The sequence below is a fragment of the Pogona vitticeps genome, chromosome 6 (assembly GCF_051106095.1).
Source record: "Pogona vitticeps strain Pit_001003342236 chromosome 6, PviZW2.1, whole genome shotgun sequence".
Taxonomy (NCBI): domain Eukaryota; kingdom Metazoa; phylum Chordata; class Lepidosauria; order Squamata; family Agamidae; genus Pogona; species Pogona vitticeps.
Genome location: NC_135788.1, coordinates 43,112,461 through 43,125,564, shown reverse-complemented (window position 1 = coordinate 43,125,564; position 13,104 = coordinate 43,112,461). Strand labels below are relative to the sequence as shown.

At 40.1% G+C, this 13,104-nt stretch overlaps 1 protein-coding gene across 9 annotated transcripts in view; it reads right to left on the bottom strand.

Annotated features, from left to right (window-relative positions):
* Window positions 1-13,104, bottom strand: part of RARB (retinoic acid receptor beta) — a 444,828-nt gene that overhangs the window by 252,231 nt on the left and 179,493 nt on the right. The gene's annotated exons all lie outside the window — the stretch shown is intronic.

Below are 13,104 nucleotides of genomic sequence, written 5' to 3'. Positions count from 1 at the left end.
TAACTTTTCCAATTCAATCTCCTAACTCTCTCTCTTCAATTCCCTATCTCACAACCTCTTTTCTCCAACTCTCTCTCTAACTGTCTAACGGTTCTTTGAGTTCCACCCCTCCTGTCCTCTCATAGGCTCCTTGAGCTCCCATGATGGACAGGCGTGACGTGGGGCATTCCACCACACATACTTTCAAAGATCAAAGAAAGCAGTGGCATCTTAATGCAGCCTCTGATGAGCCAAATATTTTTGACTTGGCTCACATACATTAGAAACCTCTGCAAACTAAGCCAAACGACAATCCTAGACAAGGCTACTATTTCTGTAAAAATATTTATTTTTAGCAGGCACACACTTATCAGAGAGATACTTGCAAAGCTAATCTGCAGCTGCTCCTTCTGCCAACTCTACATCAACAAAAGATGGGCTGGCAGCAACAATTGTCAAGTAACAACATACTCAAATATACTGAACATGTTAATAATTGGAAAGGAAAAGAGCACTAAAAATACAAGGGGATCTGAACTTCAAAAGAACACTGGCATACCAGACTGTGAAAGGTCAGAATTCATGCACTGCTTTTCTATTGTATTTTATAATTCTATATAAACAAGATAATTATTTTCCACTAGGATTATTTGTTTCCGAAAAGTTTACTCAGATTTTCCCCTTTCAACAACTTTCTGATTTTTTATAATTAAACTCAAGATATAAAAGGTTTATCTTTTACATTGAAAAACTGCCTCCTTGCCCGAAACATATTCTGCATTAATTCACAATAGAAAGCTGACTGGTTTTGCACTCTTAGTAACTAAAGCGGACTGGTATCTCTCATTTATTAAGATGCAATTTATTGAGTACTGCAAAAAGAACCACAACATCGCAAGCTTCAATTGCTTCTCAAAACATTTGTGCCTGTTTACAGCCATTTGCGTCCCTGCTTTCCTTCTGCTTCTATTTTTTTAAAACTTTCATCTAAAAATCTGTATCTTTGCCATCTTTGCAGTGTATCTTAGTAATGCCGACCTTAGAAATAGTTGTAGAATCAAGGGCACAATCCTATGATTCCTGAAAAATATCCCAAAGGCCATAGTGCAGCAAAAAGAGAGCTACTAGCATACTTCTTAGTGTGGCATCAAAAACCTCAGTTGGCATTGCTCCTCTGTTCTTGTGGCAGTTGAGGAGAGCAAGAAGCCTGGCATGGAGACATCGAAGGAGCAACCAGACTCACAGGATCTCAAACCTTTCCTTTCTTGAACCTTGCTCAAACTTCCCATTTATTACCCATTAGCACTTTGAGTCTAGCTTCTGTACAATGGAACCCAATATGTACACATCATCTTTTTTTTTTTAACAGGAGGTGGTTCAATGCTAATATGCACTGAATGTGTCCTGCAGCAGTCATATGCATAAGCATCTTCTCGTTTTTAAAAAGAAAAATATATGTTTCAGTTTTTTTGTCTTTCCAGAATCCTTTCCAATTTTCTGAAAGTGGATTTTGGACCTTATTCTTGTTGATTTAGGCTGACAAGATAAGAAAGGATACTTAAATAAGAAATTTCCAGGCCCCACAAGATGTTTTCTCCAGAGCAACAGAAAGAAATTCTGCAAGAAATTGCACATAGCATTTCTGCAGCAATCTACACAGATCTAGTGCTGATTTTCATTAAAAAGCAATACACTTGTACAAACGAAGGAGAGAAAAAAAAAATTCTCATCTTTGGCTGTGAGCAATGTTCCCTCTAAGCTGTGTGCCTTCGCAGCACTGCAACGAGGCCACCCAGCCAAGCCAGTACTGCCGCCCATTTGCTTCCAGTTGCAGTCAGAACCCCATATGTACAGGTTGCAGCTTCCACCCAGTCCCTATGAGAATAGAACTAAGAATTTACATCCCTAATTTAGGTGATAAGACTATCATTGGGGAAGAACAGGTTCTACATCTCCATTAAGCTAGCCTTGGGCCTGTCACCATCTTTCAATCTAACCTATCTCATAAAACTGTTATTAAGATAAAAAGATAGAGGAAGACCATGTACGCCACACTGAGCTCCTTGGAAGCAAGGCTGATATAAATATAGCTAACAAATACATCGAACTCAGCAGAGAATAAAGGAGAATGAGAAAATGTATCAGTTCTACATGTATAACAGATCATTTATATGTTGAGAACTGTCAACATCAGAAGCTACTGGTGGTGGCGCTGCGGGCTAAACCGCAGAAGCCTGTGCTGCAGGGTCAGAAGACCAAGCAGTCGTAAGATCAAATCCACACGAGGGAGTGAGCGCCGGTCGCTTGTCCCAGCTCCTGCCAACCTAGCGGTTCGAAAGCATGCAAATGCAAGTAGATAAATAAGGACCACCTTAGTGGGAAGGTAACAGCGTTCCGTGTCTAAGTCGCACTGGCCATGTGACCACGGAAGATTGTCTTTGGACAAACGCTGGCTCTATGGCTTGGAAATGGGGATGAGCACCGTCCCCTAGAGTTGAACACGACTGGACAAAAATTGTCAAGGGGAACCTTTACCTTTACCAAGTATGGCTGCTGATTATCATAGGCCTTGTTCTGCCTCAGTGTGGAAATTATCCTTGACACTCCTCCTAATTTACACCTGAGCAGAACATATTCCCAATTCTTCAGTTAGTTCTGTGTCTTTGAACATTCAGTGGTTTTGTTAGAATGTCTGATACATTATTTTCTGTTTCACAATACTGCAGTTGAATTAGTTTTTTCTTTTACTGCCTCTCTAACATTGTGATATTTAATATTAATGTGTTTGCTTCTACTTCTCATTTTTTCTGTGGTTGCCATCTGTATACATGTGGTGATATCCTCAAACAATGTTATGGCCTGATCCACTTTAACTTTCAGATCTAGAAGCAATTGCTTATACCACACTAACTCTGAAGATACTTTTGAAAGAGCTGCAAACTTTGCCTCAGCAGTGGGTGGCAATGGAACTTTGTTTCCTTGATTTCCATCCCACCAATGTCTCAGCAAACTTTATTGTGTAACCTGATACTGATTTCCTATCAGCTATGTTGTTGGCCCAATCGCCATCTCCATAAACCTTTAATTTTAAATTACTAGAGGGTTGTACTAAAAACATGTGTCAAGGATACCTTTTAGGTATCTAAATATTGTTTTCACCCCAAATAGTATTTTTGTGTTGATTTTGTAGTATGCCTACTCAGAATATTGACTCCTACAGCAATATCTGGCCTTGTCCAGTTTGCTAGATATTGTAAACTTCCAATTGCTGATTGGTACACTTCTTATTTTTCAAACTCTTTGCTTTCATCCTTTGATTTTTGAAAATCTACTGTCATGGGTGTCTGTACAATTTTGCAGTCCTGCATTTTGTATTTTATCAGCATTTTCTCTATCTTTAAACTCTGATTTAGGACATAAGCATTGTCTTTTCTCTGAATTTGAACCCCCAAATAATTCTGTATCTGGCTTAGGTTCTTTAGTTTGAACTCTTTTTCCAATTGTTTTCTCAAACAGATCAATTTGAGCTTGTTCTTTTGACATAAAGCATATGTCATCGACGTATACTAGCAAAATATTTTGCTCTTTTCCATTTTCTTGGACATAAAAGCATGGGTCTGCCAGGCTACTTTTAAACTTCAGTCTTTTCAGTGCTAAATCTAGACATTGGTTCCAATTTTGTGCAGACTGTTTAAGCCTATAAATTTCCTTGTTTAACCTACACACCATTCCTGGCTGAGAACTCTCAAACCCAGGTGCCTTAGCCATGTATAGCTCTTCTTGCAGTTCTGCATTCAAATACAGTGGTGCCCCGCATAACGAGTGATTCGTTTAATGACGAATCCACATAGCGATGTGTTTTTTGCGATCGCATAAGTGATCGCATTGCGATGTTTCTAATGGTAAAACATCGCTTTGTGATGATTTTTGCATAGCGATGTTTTTTTAACAGCTGATTGGTGGTTCCAAAATGGCTGCCAGGTAAAGAAAATGGCCGCCCGCTGTGTTTTTGTGCCCTTTCCTCGCTTACCGGGCAGCGAAAATGGCAGCCGCATGGAGGATTTCTGCATAACTGTGAGTTTTTTGCCACGCATAGTGACGAATCCACATAGCAACAATTTTTTCGAAATGGATTATCGTCACTATGCGGGGCACCACTGTATGCTGTAGTTATGTCAAAGTGACTAAACATGTAGGTAATTTATTGAAGCAGCCAGAGTTAATGCTAGCCCCAAAGATTCTGCCTTTACTGTTGGGGGAAAAAACCTCATCATAGTGTACATTTTTTCTTTGCGTTTATCCCTGAGCCACAAGTCCAGATTTGTACCTATACTCCCCATTGTTCTGTGTTTTTCTTTTGTAGACCCATTTGCTTCCAATTGCTTTATGTTCTGATGGCAATGTGGTTTCTGTAAGCAGTCCATGGCCATCCATGAATTGTAACTCTTCTTTCATGGCTTGTTGCCATTTCATTTTCTCTGCCTTAGGCAGAAGCAACACTTCTTCCTAATCCTTAGGTTCATGGAACACGTGACAAACTCTTATTTCCCCCACACCAAACCTTGATGGCGGTACTCCTTTGTTAGATCTTTCTGACCTTCTGAGAATCTCTGGTTCTTCTTTAATGACAGGCTTACTCTCTGCCTCACTACATTCCCCATCCTCCTCCTCTGAGCTGCTGAGCTTCCTTCAGCTTCTTGCTTTGGAACTATCTCTATTTGTTTATGGGTATGAACTCTTCTGAGTTTGCATGAACCTTGTCCAAATTTTCATGGTCACAGAAATTGGCTGATCTGGAAATAACCACATTTCTATTTTCATCTAAGAATCTTTAGACCCTATTTCATACCCCAGAAATTTCATTTTCTTGGCTTTTGGTCTCTCTTTTCTCCTTGTTTCTTTTGGAATGTGCACCCAGGCAATGCATCCAAACACCCTCACATATGTTGCAGGGAAGGTTATTTGCCATATAACATGAAATATAGGGTCTGTTCTATGGCTGAAGACCAAATTCTATTAACTATGTAGTTTGCCGTCTGAAACACCTACCCCCAGTAAAAATCACTCGTTAGCATCCGCAGGTCTGCAGGACTCAATTCCTGCATTCTGCCACACCATTTTGAAATGGAGAATAGGGACTTGTTTTTCTGTGATGTATCCCTATCTTTGTCAGCCATGTCTGACTTTACAGACATGAATTCCGGCCCTCTATCTGTCTGCAACTGGCCCACCTTTTGGCCATAACATCTTTCCACAAATTTCACCCATCCCCTGAAATGACCAAACATTTCTGCCTTATTTTTCATGAGAAAGCAGAATGAGGAACATGTGTGGTCATCGACCAAGACTAAAGCATATTTAGCTCCTCCTATAGATGGCGCTAGAGGCCCTATTATATCTGCATGGACCAACTGGAAAGGCCTCTGTGTTTGCCTGTTACTTTCCTTGCTTATTCTTTGGACCTTGATTTTTCAACTTTGCATACATTGCAATCCAGAAAATTCTTACATTGCATTTTTTCTACTACTCTGAAATTAGCATGTCCCAATCTCTTGTGCATCAAATGAGCACACTGGTTACTTTGTTTTGTGTTCTTCCCTTCAGTACATATAAATTATTTTCAAGTTTTATTGTGGCACACACCCTGTTTCCTTTCTTAATTACACATGTGCTATCAGCAAATGTAACTGTAAACCCCTTCTTGTCCAAGCATGAGACACGGAGGATATTACAGTCTAAATTGGGCACAAGCAAAACACCATGTAGTTCCCTTTCCAAACCTGGAACATAAATTGTTCCCTCTATTTCTCTCCATTCACCAGGCTCACATAGCTGTGTTTTGAAGCACCTAGGGAAGAAAACAGATCTGATTTATGAGTTAAATGACAATCAGATCCGCTGTCAAGAATCCAGGTGCTGACTTTAGAGTCCTTATCAGAAGCTTGTACAAGAGAAATCCTCCTTTCCTTCTTGCTTCCACTTCTCCGGCTAGTTTCTTTTTCTCTGCGGTTCCTTTGCAAATGTTTTTCCAATCCACACTTGAAACAGCATCTTACAGCAAGAGCCTTTTCCGTCTGTTCTCCATCACTCCCGGAAGCAGCTCTCCTCTGCTGTGGGATGTCATTTCTCATTCTGACTTGGGACCTCTTACTCCTTTTTTCCTCTTCCTGCCTGTCAGATACTCCATGGTTAAGTCCCTCTCTGGCATGGATTCAAGGCTTGTTACTAGCACATCGTAGTCTTCTGGACCACTGCTCAGGAGCATATATACTTTGTGATTCTCTGTGAACGGCATGCCCCTCTGCTCAAGCTCCACAAACAAATTTCTCATCTGCCGTAAGTGTTCTGACATGCTTCCATCATGGTCAAGCCTTGCTCTGTATAATTTACGTATCAGAGCAACTTTGCTGCCAGCAGAGTCCTAAACACGGACACGGTGCAGAGCTTGCCAGGACTGCCTAGCTGAGGTCAGTCCACGCACATGTATTAATTGGCTGTCCTCTAAGCACAGAACTATTATTGTTAAAGCCTTCTCATTTTGCTTTGCCTGCTCCTCATTCAGGACAGCGGGGGGGATTGGAAACAATCTTCCACAAACCCTCCCTTCTCAGCAGCATTTCGGCTTTAACTGATCAAGTCAGATAGTTCCATTCACTTAGCTTTGTGAGACGGAATCCTCCCATTTCTGCTGCCCCAACTGACTGCATTTTGCTGCCTTTTTATCTCCGTCCTCCATCCTTTACCCCTCCTGAGCTCTGGATGGCAGGATGCTCACCTTAGTGGATTTTCTCCACTTCTGGACTGGTTCCTCTGGCCTCTGCGGTACCCTCTAGCACTCACCAGCTTCTCTGGCACAAGGCAGACATTTCTGGGCCCATAACCCCTTGTTGGTGTAAGTTAACAGAGTTTTTGTTTCAGTCCAGGCAGTCCAGTTGAATGACACAAAGACAGCTTCTTCCGACACCAAGTGTATTTACAGTATATACAGAAGTTCAGCAGCACAAACCAGCAGCATGACAGTATGACATTCATTAGAAGAAATCCTACATCTTCTCCACATGTCCCCACAGTTATATACATGCACATTTACACACAGCCAATCAGTGTGGACATTGCATCGTCCCAGACTACATGATTCAGCATTTTGCACACCTGTCAAGTATGGCTGCTGATTACCATAAGCCTTCTTCTGCCTCAGTGTGGAAATTATCCTTGACATTATGTTTCTATGCTGTGACAGGTCTTGCAGGGTTTGTTTTTTGTTTTTGTTTTTGTTTTCCCATTTCCGATCGGTCTTGTGGGGTTTCTTTGCTTTTTTGGGTCCCCCCATATCCAATGGGTTTTGCAGGATTTGTTTGCTTTTTGCTTTGCATTTTTGCATTTCCGGTGGGTCTTACATGGTTTGTTTGCTTTCTGCTTTGCTTTATTTGCATTTCTGATGGGTCTTGCACTGTTTGTTTGCTTTTCTTTTTTTCAGAACGGATTAATTGTATTTCTGATGGGTCTTGCAGTGGGTTTTGTTTTTGGGGGGTTTTTTGTGATTTTTTTTCTTCGGCCAGTACGGAGTAATTGTATTTCAGTGCATTCCTATGGGAAATGGTGCTTCAACTTACGACCATTGCAAGTTACAACTGGAGTTCCTGAACCAATTAAATTTGTAAGTTGAGGCACCACCGCATTTCTCATAATCCAGATGAGCTCTAGAAGATCAGAACGTTAGCCCCCCTCCCTTAAAAGCCTTTTCACACAAGCCCAGATAAAACAAAGAAAATCTTTAGGGAACATCCAGGATGAATGGCACCACAATAGAATACCTGGAAATAATTTACTGAGTACAAGGAGGAATGGATTAGGCTTAGGCTCGCTATGTATAAAACACACCAGCATTAGAGGGACTCTGGAGGTACTGTTATTTGTCAGTTGATATCAGTCAAAGTGTGCTACAGAGGTGAAAATATTCAGTTACAGGTAATAGGCAAGATGTCAGCTGTGTTAATTTTTCCAGTATCTCTGCCAGCTGACTCTCAGATAAGGCTACACCGTGAAGAGTTTCACTGATGAAACATAATACAATAAAGGTATTTAATGCTACCTTGGTATCTTGCTACAGTATCCAGATAGACTTCCTCCCATCTTAATTCTTTTGTTTAAATGCATATATACACGAGTAAACTTGGCAACGCTTAAGGACAGGCGGAGATCATTTGCCACAGACTCCCAAAGTCACCCAAGGGAAGCAAAATTGACTCTTGTCTACAGTGGGAAAATGCCAGCTGCTTGTACCCTGTTTCCCCTAAAATAAGGCCTAACCTGAAAATAAGCCCTAGTATGATTTTTCAGGGTGCTCTTAATGTAAGCCCTACCCCCCAAAATAAGCCCCAGATAAGTGAAACCCCACCCTCCGCCATTGTACAGCAACCAGAAGATGGCATGACTCTCTGAATAAATGTAGATGGTTGTACATGAAAAAAATAAAACATCCCCTTAAAATAATCCCTAATAATATAAGACCTTGTCTAATTTTTGGGAAAAGATGGTACTGTCGAAGAAAACCACAGCTATGATTACTCACATATTAACAATGTCATGTTTGCTGTCATGAGCTGCAATATTATAGATTTCATTAGACATCATCTGAATGTGAATAATAAGGAGAGAATATAGTATTGAACACAAAAAACCCATACCAAGCCTTCTATCAAAAATCTACCCCAAAGAAAGCAAACCATCCTGGGTCTCAAATTCATACACTCCAATCCTGAGGGTGTAAAATTATGATGAATAAATAAATTAGACTCCTTCAAATCACTATATTAACCAATGGTAATAAATTTTCTTTTAATTAATTTTAAATCAGAGTCATGTCTGAGTCAAATCACTCATACAATGGGTACAGCAAAGTGGTTTGTCTTTTCTGCAACTTTGCACAAGGAGATATCCAGGACCTTCTTATGCAAGAAGCAGTCAACTATTCAGAACAGCTATCTCCACTTGCATAACAGCAACACTTGTGCAAACAGGTCATCCCATGTTACTTTGCCAGTAGGACTATATACTCCACAAGTGCCAAACAGAACCCCGAGTTACATTTCAGAGCTAATCTAAAAGGCAGTAGCCCAAATATGGAAATAATGTGGCTCACAGGCTGAACACATCCCTTGTGCTGCTTTTGTCTTGCCCAGAGGACCACATGCATGGTCCCTAGGGTCAGACTGAAAACCAGTCTCCAAGAAAAGCAATCCTTCTGCAGTACAAGGTGCACATCCATACACTGCCAATAAATTATGCCTTCTATCGTAGAATTCAATTCAGTTATTCAAACAAACTCCAGTTTTTGAACGTGTATGCTTCTGTACTCAAAATTCAAAAGGCCAAGAAATGGCCCAATATTGCTGCACAATATTGTGCCCATGTTGCCAGCAAGAAAAAGGATGTCAAGCTTTACACAGCAAAGGTCTGACTGAATTATGGCATAAATGGCAGCAGTCAGTGGTCTACAGGATACCCTCTTCTGCTCACTGGCATTCACACTGGTTGAAAAACAGCCCTGACAATTGCTTTGTGTTTGGGTGAGAAGTGGTGAACTGATGGAAAAGGAGCCAGTTTCTGGGATTTTCCCCGCGTTGTGTCCCTTTGTGAATGGTAAAGGACTCTTGTTCAACATCTTGATCATTAGCCTATAGAGTGTCTCAGGGTTCCATGACTCCCCATACTATTTCACATATACAAGGAAAATCTGAAATTGGCTACTAACACACAACATATAATCTAAAGGGCTGCAGGTTGATTGCCCCTCCTGAGCGCTCAAAGCTGATGTACACTTTGGTACATTTCCTCAAAGGCAGCTGTGTCAATAGTCAGTAGCAACAAATCAAGTACAGGTTTGATGTACAGTAGTTAATTGTTAGATACTATGAGAGAAGAGAAGGCTTAAAATTCAGCCACTCAACAGATAGACCTTGACAAAAATAAATAAATAAATAAATAAACCATGCTGGATTGCAAAAACAGAGTGACATAAATTCAGGAGATATAGCTAGGAAAGAAGCTTACTGACGGCAATATGCTAGACTATCACAAGATCTTTCAACTTGTAACTTCATCTTGCTTGCCTGGTTTGTTATTTACATATGACCCAATTTTATATCAATGAATAATATTCGGTGTCTGCAGAACGTTGTTCAAAATGTGCAACACAACAGTATCCGACAGTGTTGCTCTGCTAGGCTGCAAAACCACTCCTGGCATTCTCTACAGAAAGCAATAACCCACCGGTTCTTGGCAAATTATACGAAAACCAATCTGTCTCTTCCAAACTGACTAATTATATTTGGAATACAGCATTATTCTTTGCGACTTTACACTGGTTTCAGTGGTAACAGCAGAAATTGTGCTTCTCAAATCTTGTTTCGCTTTCAGAAAAATCTTCTATATTGTCCTTCAGCTCACAGCTTGCTTTTAGTTGCAACTCCTTGGAGAGCCTTCATAGATGCTACCTTTTTTATAAGCCAGAGACTATATATTCTAATGACTGGACACTCACAGTACGAAGCAGGATTTGGCAATACCTTCGCAAGATTTTTTTTCAGTTAATATTCTAGCTGCTGACAGCACTGACAATCTCTCCTTTAAACTAGCTGTTAAAGTAGCTATATTTTAATTTTAATGGCAAATCTTATGGAGAAGGCATACTAGAAGAGTAATACATAAGAGGCTACTGTGCCTTCTTTTCATTTCTTAATAGCTAAAGAGATTAATGAACTCGTCTGTGTTACAGCTCTCATCCACCCTGATATAAAAACTTAATGAGTCATAGATTACTCTTTATTGTTTAACTAACAAACAAAGCACTCTGTAGCACCTTATATAGATTTTTTGTTATTTCCAAAAAGAAGTCATCAATAAAACCATAATTATAAAGTTAGTGCATCAGAACTGCCAGAATATTTAATGTAAAATCCAATTGGGAGGTGGGGGGGAATCCATTTCCAAGGAGTGAACTGGAGCAGTACAGTGGTAAAGAGCACAAGCTATGGAACAGGAATGCTGTCTTCAAACCTCAGGTTAGTTATCAATTATTTTGACTGTCTTTGGTCATCCAGTAATGCATGCAATGTACACCTAAAGCATGTTTATGATGAAGTAAGGAACTCACCACTTGGTAAGTTGTGTCGAGCATTGTGTCAGTAGGCTCAGTCATCTATCTGAAATGCATGTGTGGCGATCTACCCTTTGTTGCCCCTATTTATTTGGACCTCACAAAGGTGCACGCCCTTCACGCTGCCACCAGGTATTCTCCTAATAACAACTTATGTCACAGGTGCTGCCAACACTAAGGGTTATAGAACTTAGGAAGCAGAGTTTTAATTACATAATCTTTTATTGTCAAACAATTCAAAAGGTAAATCACATATGAATTGTTTCAGGTGTTAATACGTATTGGATCATGTTTGCTGTCAATCAATATCTCTCTTGCTTTTAATCAATATCTCTCACTTCACTAACCCTCTCCCTTGTTCTCCTAAACCCTCTCATTCCACATCTCCAACTGTCCCTAACTCTCCCTAACTGTCTAACTGTCTCCCCCACTCTCTGTCTCTCTGGCTCCGCCCCTCCTGCCCTATCCTTGGCTCCTCCCACTTGAGCTCCTGTGATGGACAGGCAGGAATGACATCACCTTTTGGCATTCTGCTACAGCATGGATAAGCAATACCAGCATGACATGACACTGAAAGTCTGACATAAAGGTTACAGAAATTATGATATGTATTTTCTGTACTTTTAAAATGTTATATAAATTGTTACATCAAACACAGCCATCAAACTTTAAAACAGAACTAGGCAGGACCATGGAAAAATAATGCTATTGGTTGTCATTAGTTATAGTAGAAATGTGCTACTTCTAACATCAGCGGCACCATGCTTTTGAATACCAGCTGCAAGGGAACACAATCAGTTTCTGAGAAGAGAGAGGGCTTCCAACAGATATCTTGCTGGCCAATATGGAAAAGAAGGTCCTGGGCTAAATATACCTTTGGTCTGACCCAGCTTGACTTTTCTTACATTGTTTAGTTTTTAACTATGTTTAAGGCATCAGGGAGAGGAACCAGAATGAGGACAAGTGTGTTCCGTGGATAAATGGCTAGGGAGGAATTTTCCTGCAGGAATTCTGCTGGGCAGGGATCTTGAAACTGCATTGTGATGCTTTACTGAAATGGATGAGGCTTGAGCAGGAGGTGCACTTAGTGGTACTGCTCCCTTTGTCCTTTAAAAAATCCCAACCAGGTACAGTTTATTTTATTTATTTATTTATTTTATTTATTTATTTATTCGATTTTTACCCCGCCCCTCTAGACGTTTCATGGAACACCAAAAAAGGCAGTATCTTACTATCTTACTTCCTCCTTTAATTTCTTATCTTTAAATGCAGCAATGTACCTAAAATAAATGCCAATGCAATCTGCCTGAAAAGGACCTCCCATCCAAACCATCATGAAAAGGTAGACCATTTTCTAGAAAGGAGAGGTCACTGTAGTTTATTGAGGATATCACACAAGTTAACAAACATCTCTCATTATATTTTCCCTCAACCTTGTCTTGCCAAGAAATTAGGTTAGAAGCTATTTCAGCATATTTATACAACTTCTCAAAAACAGCAGGCTGTTTTTTCAAGAATAAATGTTGTGCTGCATTTTGAAGAAAATAAAATACCAGAGGCAAATTCAGCAACTCTAACAAATGCCTCCATTGCAGTGTCCTTCACGGACACACCCATCTGAAAATGAAAAATGCTCACAGACTTCACAGTTTCAGCCTTTTCACTACCTTAAAACCACATGCCATAGATCTGTTTCCAAGAGAAAAACCATAAGCTGGCTCAAATACTTTGCATTTCCACCTCAAAACATAACCCTTTAACCTTCTGGCATATTATGTATGGCATACCTGAAACATCTTATTCCATGGGTCCAACTTGCTTAGTGCTATAAACTGTATCTGAGAGTCTATAGTTTTTATATATAGTTCTAGAAGTTGGTAACTCTTCAACTCCCATCCTAAGGAACCCTAGAATTTGTGGTAGGCTGTGATTCAGTGGAATTCATGGAAAGGGGCTTGGAAATGAAT